Consider the following 13,790-nt stretch of genomic DNA (forward strand, 5'->3'; position numbering starts at 1 on the left):
AAACTTATAAAGCTTTATGTAAATTATTTAACAATAAAATGCATTAAATATGAAATTTGGAGTTTTACCAAGGGAGCTAATAATTGAATAATAACACTCTCCCTCTGGTATCTTTCCTCCCTCGTTCATAGATGACTATGCGGGGGCTTTTCTAATTATTGGGGGCATTATGATGACGTATAGTTGTTAATTACTGTGTCATTTATTCTCTTGGCAATCATAATACAGATAATTTTATACATAGCGATGTCGTTATTACGACATGAAAATGTCGAAATTACGACATAGCGATGTCGTTATAACGACATGTTATGTCGAAATTACGACATAATTTTTTTTTGAATGGCCCTTATCGGCTTCCGTACAATTCTAACACTGTTGGGTTCAATTTTCAAACTTGGTTTACATATCGCCATGTGAATTATTTTTTAATTTTCAATGTCTGTCAAACTACAAACACAAAATCCAAAACAAATTCTACATTTAATCTTTATAAAGTACATTAAAAGTGTAATTAAAACATTAAAACACACAGTTTTAAAGCCTTTCAATTATTCTTCTGATATCAGCTTTGTAGATATCAATATTTTTTTGAACTTGTGCTGTTTGGTCATACACAGTGTACTTTCCTGGTTTTAGTTTTGAAATAGGAATTCCAGTGTGTAAAGAGATGACTCCCGCTGTGTGAAAATCGTGAAGATCAGGACATAAATCATTCAGCTGTTGCGAAAATAAACCTGATTCGTTGGTCTCAAAAAGTCTCCCCACAAGTTGTTTTACTTCATCTGCTACTCCTTCAAATGCTGCCGCGGTTCTTGTGGTGTGATACGTTGCTCTGTTGTTAACAAACAGGTGTAATTTCGGCCTATTTACCTGATGATTTTCAGCTAACCAGTAATACTGATGTTCAACCAAGCTGCGTCGATGGTCACTTTCATCGGTTTGATTGCCATATACAAGGTACAACATGGCTTTAATGGCCGACAATGAAAAATCGTCAGCCGTGTACGGTACTATTAGGCGTTTTGCAGCACTTATGGCCATCTCGGTGTAAATGGAAAAGGAAGGATTTGTATCGATGAAAAATACAAAATCTCCATTCTGACTCAGACGTGTTGCGTAATCCTTTATAAAAAGTGTAACCATTTTCCATGGACTTTTGTCACCAATGGCCATCAACTGTCTTTCTTGTTCTAGTCGTCTCGACAGTTCTTCGAGATAGAGGTCCCCGCACATCAAAAAAACATTCTCAGGAATATTTGTATTGGTCAAATGTACCTTTGTTAGAAAATTCATTAATGTTGTTTTCCCCGGTTCAGTGGAAACTCTTTCAAGCTTTGTCAAAAGATAACCGCAGACCGTCTTAACATATTGTTGTCCTTCTAAAACTACGTGTCCTGGATTTAAAGGATTGTTGGTTTTTGCAAGTAAGGCTGAGGAAACATTCGCCTGTGGACACATATCTATCACCACAATCGTTTTCTCAGGGTTTAGTTCTGCATACTCAGCTGATAGTTGGAATGTAAGAGTTGTTTTGCCTGTTCCTCCCTTGTTGTTCCATACTAAAATAAAAATTGATTTAACTTTTATGTTAGTAATTTAACTGCTAAGACTTTTTAGCCTCCAATCATCGTTAAATTGTTGTAATCCGTTCGTTTGATGTGTTCAAGTTTTTAATTTCAAACTCTTCGTTTTGAATTTTCCTCTTGAGTTCGGTACTGTTTTGTTTACTTTTAAGCATTGCATGTGTGTAATTGTCATATATCAAATATTTTCCTTCTGAAAATGTACAGGCAAATATAACATAATTCCAAATGGATATTTTCCTTTTTCTTTAAAGATTTTGTTAAACCATAGGTAGGGTCTTATATAAAGGATAATAAGTTTCCTGGTACATTATGGAATTTATCGAGTGAACGTAGTGCAGCAATGTTAAAATCATTGCTTTGTGATGTTTCCAGAAATATATGACCGGATTCTTACTGCTTAGCAAGACGACCAATAAAGAGGTTGTGCTGGACTCACACCCTTTCAAAGCATCGTTTATCTATAATGATATGTGTTTAGATTATATGTATGCGTGTCTAGTTTTTGATTTTCTCTTGACGCTTCCCTTTTCTAGCTTTTTTCAAATTAATGATCCAGGAAAAATTAGCACATCTCACTGAAATCAATGAAAATCGTATCACAACCTTGCACAACTTTGCATAGTGTACAGGCGAATTGAAATGTACTTACCAACATAACTTGCATACGGCATTGTTGTTCTTCTTACTGAAAATTAAAAAAAAAGATATTATTAGTTACATAGTATGCTAGTGACCTAATACGGTATATATGGGGTCAGTAAATTCCATATGGGGTGAGAGCGAAGCTCGAATCCCCATATGGAATTTACTGACCCCATATATACCGTATTACGTCACTAGCACACTATGTACCGACTATCTGAACGTGTGAAATTAAGACTAGTGATTCTCAGAATGAGCAAGTCTTCAATACTGTTAGCATTAAGAAAAAACTTCCATTGATCCTACAAAAACAGATGCCAACAATAACGACTTGTAAGGTTTAAATGTGTTTTATGAATTTATTTTAATCTTAATCATCAATTTCTTTGTTTCACTCTGTTGGAACTTTTAAGATTTTTTCTCAGTACCGTTTTGTTTTCATAAAGGGACATAACACCATTACTAACCGTATATGAAATAAGCCCCGCCCCCTTCTTACCTTATATGGAATATAAAGGGACGTAACTCCACTACTAACCGTGTATGAGATAAGCCCCGCCACCCTACTAACCTAATATCAAATATACACGGTTTGCATGCGGACGCTTTTAACCAATCATATTCCTGGAAATGTATAGGAGGTAAGATAAATGCATATATATGGCTTTTCAAAATAGATATAAAAACCAATGTAAGGGTTCGTTCTGTAACTATTTCCTTTCAATTTGTTTTTATGTTACCAGTATTAACTTGATGCGGAATTTCTAAAGCGTCTAAAAACATTTTACGGAACAGACTTTTAATCTTTGGTGAGAACATTTGAAAAAAAAAATAGGTAACTTTTAATGATAATCTTTGGGCTCGTTTGATTAAGTTAATTGTTTATGTTATTTGCACTAATAATTTTCGAATGACACATTCAACGAATTATTGAAGAAAACGGTGTGTACAGAAATAGTCAAATTCCAACTTTGGATAACTTAATATCTTTAAAATTCCCTTGTGTCATATAAAATGTGCCTTCCGAAATATCTGACCTATCAATCAACAATCTAAACCACTTCAGAAAAAAAAGAAACAGGAAAGCGTGAACGATTATGTTGACGAAAACAATATTGTTACTGTTGCACTTTGTAGTCTAGATGGAATGTCTATTTTCCAGCTAGACTAAAACAATGGCAGCAATGTTCAATATCAATAGGAGAGTCATGTGGCGTAGAAAGTGTCCAGAATGAGGTGTCAGATTGGAAATGCGCGTATGCAATGAATGTTTTGAAAATTGACGTCTGCACACAGAACGTGCAGAAAATAAATGGTTTCAATTTTCCTTGTTCGCATTGTAGAAGATTTTCGTAACAACATTCTGCAATTGATGCGACAATAACCACATAACCAACAACACATATTTATAATTGTTTAGTATTTAATGTTATGTATGGTCAGTTTTAACCGCATAAAAGCAAAGTTAACCTTTTCTCAGGATGGCCGGAAAAACAGACATGGTGTTGCTATGTTTGCAGCTAATCAGAAGAATAGAAACTGCCTTAATATATCAAGTGAAGTTTAATTAATAAAAAAGATAATTTCCTACTTTAGAACTCCCACGCTCTTTTCTTGATGTACCTTTATCACATACGCACAAAACCAAACATTTTGAAAGCTAGGAATGCACAAATAGTTTTCGTTGATTAAAATAAACAAAAAGGCTGCATGTATCTATGAACACTCCTGCTACACCAAGCTTAAAAGACCCATATGATGCTCAGTTCTTTTCCTTTCTCCGTAACAAATACGATGTTGTCCCACAGATAAATTCGGTAAACAATGTGTGTGTGTGTGTAAATCACATCACATAAGCTGCTTGATTACGGAACTGAATTAGACAATGACAATTTACTTCAGAATACCAATCACTTACTCCAACGACAGTAATAAAGAGAACATCCTGAACAATCGAAAATATGATTTAAATTCCTTTGGAAGATCAACCAAAGACGAAAAGTTGGATCTCCCGTTTCTGTACCGGATACAAAAATGAAACACGCATTCTTACTGACAAGGTTCTATTACTGGGTAATTCAAGTTTTCCAAGAAAGCATTTTAAATTATTGACATCAATTTTATCAGCAATCAACAAAAACAATGATCAAAGTCAGGTTTCGGAGTTAATGTGAAACAACATATTGTAAGGGTATGTGAATAAAATACGGGTTCTACATATTTTGTAACTTTCAATGTAGTAATATTCAGATTGATTTATTTAATTGATTGGTGTTTTCTTTATGCTGCCTTAGCGCAAAAAGGCTATATCACAGCGACGGCGGATTAGAATATTTCTACAATTTATGCAATATTCAGACAGCCCCTGCATGAACAGTATATATGTTCCGGTTGAAACACAATTTTCCGAGCGTGCGTTTCCTATCATGATTTTGGTGATGCTTACGAGAAGGCCATTGAACCAAGGGTTCTAAGAATTAAGTTAAACATCCAATCGAAAGTAACACGGACATCAGCACAAGTCGATCAACTGGTAAAGAATAGCTTTACTACGAATTCTTTTTCTTAATTGGGAAATCACTGAAGAATACTTATCACTGAATGTATACTACTAAGACTGCAGCTAGCGTTGTGGATAATATTTTCGATATCAAAAGAGTTGCTAGTCCACAGTTTGGTATCTGTATCATTCCGAAATTAAAGGGAAATTCCGTGTCAAGTTTTATATTAGCTTTTTCTTTTATATTTTGTCAATGTGGATAGAAGACGTTATTCTATGCCAATAGGAAATATTATAACAACACTTTTTGTTATTGTGTCTTTATCAAGTTTATGTCAATGTTTATATATAAAAGGCCACCAATGATACAGAAGAGTACCACTCTTTTCTTTGGATAGGGTTCGTGTTGCTCAGCCTTTCGTTTTCTTTCAGCAGTTTTGTATAGAATAGAATAAGGAAATAAAATTGTTAAATTCTATCAATAAATAACCGTTTAAAATCTAATAAGATTAGTTATAAAAATCTCGCAGATAAAACACTCTTCTATTGCTAATAAAGTGGAGCGACGAAATATGGGAAGACGCTTAAAAATGAAGTTAAATACACCATAAAAACACACACATGGACATATTTTGAAATTAAAGCATAAATATTTAACGTAGTAAGAAACTGGAATGACCCATTTTACGTAAAAACGACCCTTTTTGAGCGTTATTCAGTTAAAAAAAACCACTCAAATACTTGGACATGCAAATGTACGAATTATATATAAGTAATATAAAGTTACCTCGATTTGGTTTACAGATCTTTATTAATCAAATTTTTTAATCGTTGTTTCAAATTGTTGTGGATAAGATACGACAGTAACCGGTTTTCGATTATTATGAGGCGTCATTAATTCGCTACATTTGTACTATTTTGCATATATATACACTTTGAAATATAGTTTATATAATTATACTTTAAATGGAATCATTTAAATTATATTTATGATTTGAGTAAGACGCATCAATCCGTCACAAAGTACACTAAAGTCGGGAATTGAGACCTGAAACTTTTATTTCTATCTAGTCCTCATTCCAATCAGTTACATGTATATACCTGCTATTCCAAACTCATATTATCATTTCCCATTTAAATCGTTTATTTTAAATGGCTTTTAGTGATGATTACACATTTCTAAAGTGGGTCATTGGTATATATTTCATCAGATAGATTTTCCTATACTTTGCCAAATGAAGATTTTTCCATGCTTTTTTTCAAAAATATGTTAAAAAGTATGAGTCACCGTGCTATTTTTCAAGTGCATGTGGTGCAAAATTGCACATATTTGCATAAATTGTTCATGAATAAATATATATATCGTTGTGAATAAAAATAAATTTATGATCATGAATATATAGAACTTTGAAATAAAATAAGACAAGATTAGTTTTATAATATGTTTTAAGAAAATGGTAGGTAAACCTGGTGTCAAATGATGATATCGATATCAGTCTCTGTTGTATTTGAAACATAATAAATGTTAATTTAACAAGGTAATCTCATTTACAATGATCGATATTGATAAAACAATTGAGAATAACTTCACTCAATGCATTTGATACCACGGGAAGAGTTGTGGTATCTAACTATATAAGGATCTATACAGACTGGAATGGATTACTTTTTTGAATGTCGAATATATAAATAGGGCGCAATTCTAAGGAGATAATATGTCAATGGGTCATAAATGTGTAAGTCTCTAAAAACTACTGTTTTGATTTGTTTTATCTAATAATATGTATGATCTCATGTGGTTACTGTCTAAATAGGATGTCATATTACATGTGTTAGCATGAACATTTATATAAATGGGTTGAGATTTGCTTGTGAAATATATTAATGGGTGTGGGATTATATCAGGAATCAATATATACATTAGGCGGAGGGTGTAAATCTAAATCTGTATGTTGAGGACCCCCACCCCTCCCCCTTTTTTCCCGCGTGTGTGATACCTATATATTTTCTAATAGATTGATCGTGACATATAATATCTTTACATGGGTTATGTTTATCGTTATAAGCATGATTAAACCGGATTTGTTTTTGTTCATTTATGATTTAGCCTTATTTAAGGAATGACTGTAATATTTTTTCTGTCTATGAAGAAATAACATGAAGAAATAAAAAATGTGGTGAACACTGAATAACGCGCGTATCGGGTTATTTAACAGTGTGCACCACATTTTTTATGTTATTTCAACTAGACAGAAAAATATTACAGTCATTTCTTATTATTTAATTCTAAATTCAATTTTAAACCGTAGAAAACCATGCAAAAACGTTGATGACGTCACGGTCACATGACTAAATGATGTTTATGGGCTGATAACAAAATAACGTCAGCCAATCAGAAGACGCGTTATATCCAAAATTAAATTTTATAGAGATAATAAAATGACTGTTATTATTATTATGTGTCTGTCTTTTTGAGGATGAAGTAGTAATTTGTATATTTCTTATCTGTATTTAGTGGTATCCATGTATATTAGAAAAAAAACATGGTTATTAACGTCTGAGGCTTAGCAGAAATTGCACGAACTAAATTCTAATACTATCACAGATCTTGTAATTCATTACCTTGGATAATTCAAAGGAGAAATTACAATTAAACATTTAAGGAATGACTGTAATATTTTTTCTGTCTATGAAGAAATAACATAACAAATTTGGTGCAGACTTAATAACGCGCGTAGCGGGTTATATAACAGTGTGCACCACATTTTTTATGTTATTTCAAATAAACAGAAAAAATATTACAGTCATTTCTTATTATTTAATTCTAAATTCTATTTTAAACCGTAGAAAACCATGAAAAAAACGTGGTTGACGTCGCTGTCACATGACTAAATTATGTCTATGGGCTGATAACCAAAAAACGTTAGCAAATTAGAAGACGCGTTACATCCAAAATTAAATTATTTTAGATAAGTTGTTACTAAAATCTGCATGTTGTTACTGTATATCATGTTTATAGGTACTCAAATATAAATCCAAGATTTTCTTTAAATTTTATGTTGCCACATTTTCTTTAAACAAAGATACTTCTAACCTGAGAAAGCTAACACTTTTCTTGTTTATAACTGCAAATAGTAATGAATATTTTTCTTAATTACTCATTTCAGGAATGGATCCTTTAATTCAGTAATATGTTGCAGATTGTTGGTATTTTTACATTTTTCACCTATTGCTTTCAACGAGCTTTATAGTTTTAAAATAGATTTGAAGTGTTTTGGAATAACTTTCTTTATGGAAAATACTGTTGTAAGCTTTTTTGGTTTATTTTGGTTTAAATAAAATCATATTTTCTGACATATGACTACTTTCATCAAACATGTCTTTCACCTACATAATATTATGTTCAGTGAATTTTGTAAACAATAGACATTTTCCATCTGCATTTATATATCTAGATACGTATATCGGACGCATGACATAATTTGACGTGTTGTTTTCATTTTTTTTTTTTTTTTGCATCTTTGTCTGTATGCCCTTTACGTGAATCCAAAATGTTATCATTTGCTGACATAACCCAGGAAGAGATTTGAATAATTATTTGTGTCTGATATAAACACATTGTAATATGTAATGTTCAATGTGGATAAATATCTAAGGGTTTTTACGATTCCTTTTTTGTAATAAAGTTGGGGTGTGATTGTTGTCCCATTAGTTGTGTTTATGTAGATACATCTATCTTTGTCGAAAGTTATTAATAAGCTTTGCAAAAATCAACAAAACGAATAGCTCCATAAAGTTCACAGACTAGTTATCAATAACATATTGTAGTCGCTTATTATTGCGCCCTTTAATTGTTCTTGACATGTATAGTTTTAAGGATACACTATAATGGTCAGTATTTTGAAGAGCAATTGGTCTAATACCCAACTACAAATGTTAAGTTTTGGTTAAGCCACGAATGTTATTGCTTTAGGTCAAATTTAATTTAGCTAACTGACTGTGAAACTCCAGTATATCTATAGTATACTTTATTGATTTTGTGCCTCTTATTTACGATGAACGCAGCAGCCTTACTTTAATCAAGATATAGACAACTGATTGTTATAGTTCGTTCTGTTGTTGTACTATTACACCACTGTCCCAGGTCAGGAGGAGAGTTAGGATCCAGCTAACATGTAAAACCCCGCCACATTCTGTATGTATGTGCCTGTCCCAAGTAACGAGCCTATAATTCAGTGGTTGTATTTTTTGGCTATGTTACATATTTGTGTTTCATTATTTTCTTTTTTTACATAAATTAGTGTGGTCTACAGCGATTGACATAAGGCTATGTGATTGGTGCTGTAGTATATCAAAGGTGCGCGCTCAAATCCTGTTAAGGGACACAAATTTGTCAGCATAAAAATCTAGTTCTAACACTGTTGGGTTCAATTTTCAAACTGATATATTTATTTGTATTTACTCTATATCTCAAACACATCGAGATCCAGTGGGCATATGCATTGTTTGGTTGTCAATTGCTTAAAATTAATGATGCTAAATGCAGTGTGACGCCAGATGACGTATATTTAAAGGAAACACAGTGAATGTGTCAAATTTACCAACGCAGTCATTAATGAATGTCGGGTCAACCGCTATTAAAAGCGGATAATGAGTTTAAGATGTGTGCCAATTGCAAATGCCAAAGCAAGCACGATATATGAAGGACTCTTATATGTTAAACCTGAAACGATGAACTGAATTCAAATGAAGATCATATATTTTTTTGTAATTCATGAGGATTTACTTATTTTTATAAGACAAATGTCGGACAAATTTTCTATGTTTTTTATCCTTGTTAGAGCACAACTGTTTTTATTAAAATGTTGCCCTTGTTCGTATGTAACCTTTTCCTTTCATTATCAATTACAAAGCTGTTCATAATCGACATACCCGCCCTTTTGATTTTTTGTTTTACGTTCTGACTAACATGAAATGTTACATCATCATCAATATATTTTCTTTTTACCTCTTTTCTATTTGTTATTTTGTTATTTTATATTGTATCTATCAATGAGCTAACATAGGTCGCAATAAAAAGAGAAAAAAAATCAGCGTATAACGATAATCAATTGAATAAGAATGTGATATAGACTACAAGAACCCGAGCAACATATTTCGTTAAATTAATTATTTGTTCTACATAGAAAAAACCGACATCTCATTAATTTGCTGATTTCCACTTTTGATTATCAATGAACAAAGGACTTTTATATCGCAAAATAGTATTATAAAACTTTATGGTCAATCATTTATTGGTGTTATTGAAGTTCTTAGGTATGCATCCAATATATACGGTTAATTACTTCGTTAGACTTTTGAACCGAACATTTTGATATATTTGATGGACCATCAAACAGCCTTGATATGCTAAACGATAATGCATTAAAGGCAGTAGATATATACTGAAAAGCATGTTGACTTTGTAGTTGTCATATATAGTTGGCCGCTTTGTTGATGGTCATATAGGGATTTTGTTTAACAAACACAATATCGAACTTTTCTTTCAACCATTGAAATACCATACAGACCTTAACCCTTACGGAAACTATTTCAAGGTTATTGATGTTTTTTTTACGACGTAAGTAACTTTTATGTAATTATAAGTCAAGTGGTTTTGTATGTAGTCTTTCTTTACAACTTCTAGTAAGATTTGTCAAATAAACTTTTATTAATAGAACAATTGTAAATTGACAGAGGTCGTCTATCCCCCATGTAATTTGATTTATACTGCATTCGTTCTATTTGAGCAGTCAACATGTGTTGACTATATATTTCTTTGTCATATACAGTCACTGACCCGATAGAACTGTTCCTCAAAATATCTAAATAGAAGTTGCCGAAATTATATTTTATTATTCATACGACCTCTTCAATCTTTTCTTGTTTCCAATGTAAACAGCGATGCGTGGAACGACTGAAACTTGTTTATTTTACAATTTGTGGAAAAAACATATTTCATTTGTTAATAATCTTTGTTTGCAACATATAAATCATTATGTTTTATGCTTATTGCTGATATTTTAGTCCATATTCAAACAAATACGTTCATTATCGATTTCGGATTTCAACAGGTAATCATATATGTATATTTCATCGTGTTGTATATTTTCCCGCCTGCATGATAAGAGGCCTTATTAAAGGGGGATTTTCCACAATATTTAAATCAAATAAATAGCATTAACACATTAAACAACAATTGAAAATGTTTTTTTTAGATTGCAATATAAAGACAATAATAGTGCATTGACTTGACATATCAACGATATAAGGATTCGGCCCGAAACGGGGAAAAAGCTCGGCACAGCCTCGCACCTTCTAAGCCTCATCCTTATATCGTTGATATGTCAAGTCAATGCAATATTATTGTCTATATATGACCGGACGAACAACACGTAGTTTGTATCGATTTTTTTTTATAATGAATAGGTTAGTATTATATGATTTGTTTATCATGTTAGTAACTTACGGATCAATTTTCTCTTGGATTTCAGAACAAAAAGAAGTAATGCAAGAATTAAAGTTTCTAAGTTTCATTATTCAGGCCCCTCATGGGGTGTGTCCAAGTAATAACATAATCATAATTTTCTGCGAATATAATCACATGCATATGATTATTAATTACTTTTTACACAAAATAATCAAATATAAGAAAATACAATTCTCGGTTATCAAATAGTCAATAATTTTGTTCGCCAGCGAGCGTTTCTCAAAAAAAGCTTCGGCAATGATGGTTCAAATAAAAAGGATAAATGACCAAATCAAAAACAAAATTGAAGATCACGAGGTCCACATATTTCCATCAGGTTTTGTCATATGTTGCCCATGATATTCATGTGCAGCAAACTTCCGTAGTAGTTCGAACAATTCAAAATTTGGAAACACATGAAATAGTTAATTTATATGATTTACCATATCACTGATAATTTATGTAAACACAACAGTGCTGACAACTTGACTGAGAGCACCCTTGAGGCTGGTAGAAAACCTCAACCAACAGTGGCATCGTACCAGTGATTGTAAAAAAAAATCTCTTTAAAAGATACCAGGCTTATAATTTGTGTTTGCAAGACAAAGATGATTTTTTTTTGTAATCATATGATGAAATCTTATCGAACATTTTGAATTGGTTCAAGGAACTTCTCAAAAGCTTACATTATACCAAAGCACACAAACTGAACGAGCTATTAAAGATTATCAGGAAATACCTTAACATTAAATACAAGCGATTTTGCTGCTTAGGCTCAAATATGTGTATAAATTAACAGGGAAGATAACATGTTGAAGCTCTTACGAGAAGCGATGTGTGGAAACCAAAAAAGAAACGTTTATATAGGTATAGGAAGATGTGGTATGAGTGCCAATGAGACAACTCTCCATCCAAATAACAATTTATAAAAGTAAACCGTTATAGGTCAATGTACGGTTTTCAACACAGAGCCTGTGTATCAATAAACCAGGTATCAATATACCTTAATATGTTGATGAAAAACAATTTATATATATCGGATTTGTAACAAGAATATTGTTAAGAAATTCAGTTATTCAATTTGATTTTACGAATTCGAAGCTTTCGTTATAGTAGCTGATTAAAAAAATAGGGTAATCAAAAAAACGATCCCCTGTGCTCTTTATCTTTATTTTTGTCTTTATAAAAAAAAAAATTAAAGAAATTTATCAATCATTTACAGATTGATTAACGACATTCCGCCAGATATAACAGTGAAGTAGTATCACAGCAGTTTTTGATTAATGTCAGGCAACCAATCTGATTAGACAGGGACATTCCTTGTAATACCTTATGTAATTTAAAGAAATCAAAGATTTTCAAAATTCATTTGCTAAATTATGGCATTTCTAAAATTTTAATTAAAATACATTTTAATACAAATAGGCAATTACATCATGGTGTTAAGCTGTCTAAGCTATCCCTTTGAAATGAGATACAATATTAATATATTGTGATGACAATGAAATAATTTAAAGCACACCTTCATTCTACACTACAATTATTGTATTTATAAGTTAAGAGTAGCGGTACAAAGCGGTATGTCTATAAGAAATACTTATGTGATGTTATGCATACTAAGATAGTATCTTTTCAATTATTTATTATCTATATTTAGATTATGCTACAATGTAGAAGAGTAGAATAGATTTTTTTTTAAATAAACTTCTGTCATACAACTCTTTTTTTCATATCAAAATATGAGGTTGAGTGGTATTTGATACTTAATATCCAATTTTCTAAACTATATTTATATACAAATATATTATATATACAAGTCTAATTAGTTATCAAAGGTACCATGATTATAATTTAGTACGCCAGACGCGCGTTTCGTCTACATAAGAATCATCAGTGACGCTCATATCAAAATATTTATAAAGCCAAACAAATACAAAGTCGAAGAGCATTGAGGATCCAAAATTCCAAAAAGTTGTGCTAAATTAAAAACAACGTTCAAACCTATCATTGCGTTGAATAAAAATCGCAATTTTCAGACGTGAGCATGTTTCGTTGTAGAGGGGTCTAAATACAGCACAAACAACATTTTCAAAAAGACCAAAAGAGTGGAAAAACATATTTTAACAAACCCATACGCATGTGACTAACAGGTCGAACAACTGATGTTCTTTAACCATGCTGACTGCCATTGACGATTGCCAAATAAATTGATCACAATGTGTAACAAAACGGATCTATATTTATAAAATACGAAGTAGAAAACAATAGACTTGCGGCAAATATATATCATAAACAATAACGTTGCCCTACCTTTTTCTCTTATGCGTGTGTCACCGGTATATTTTAAATACAAGCAATATAATTAAAGTTAGTGTTGTGTCTTTATGAATAACACCTCCGGAAATATGAATAACACCTCCGGAAATAATTCTTATCTTAACAATTTTAAACTTTAAAGTTTTAATTAAATTTTCTTCAATGTTTGAAGTATAATAATGTATACATAGTTTAGTTGCCCAGAGATAAATGACCATGTAAAAAATTGTGTTGA

The 13,790-nt window shown here is 31.7% G+C and overlaps 1 long non-coding RNA gene across 1 annotated transcript; it reads right to left on the reverse strand.

Moving 5' to 3' along the window:
- Positions 1–837: 837 nt before the first annotated feature.
- LOC143043399 (uncharacterized) lies at positions 838–13,633 on the reverse strand. Its single transcript, XR_012968365.1, has 3 exons — positions 13,550–13,633; positions 2,239–2,274; positions 838–1,562 (listed from the first exon to the last, which is right to left on the reverse strand). It is a non-coding gene; the product is annotated as an uncharacterized LOC143043399 (long non-coding RNA).
- Positions 13,634–13,790: the final 157 nt, after the last annotated feature.

This window comes from Mytilus galloprovincialis, chromosome 8 (genome assembly GCF_965363235.1).
Source record: "Mytilus galloprovincialis chromosome 8, xbMytGall1.hap1.1, whole genome shotgun sequence".
Classification (NCBI taxonomy): Eukaryota; Metazoa; Mollusca; class Bivalvia; order Mytilida; family Mytilidae; genus Mytilus; species Mytilus galloprovincialis.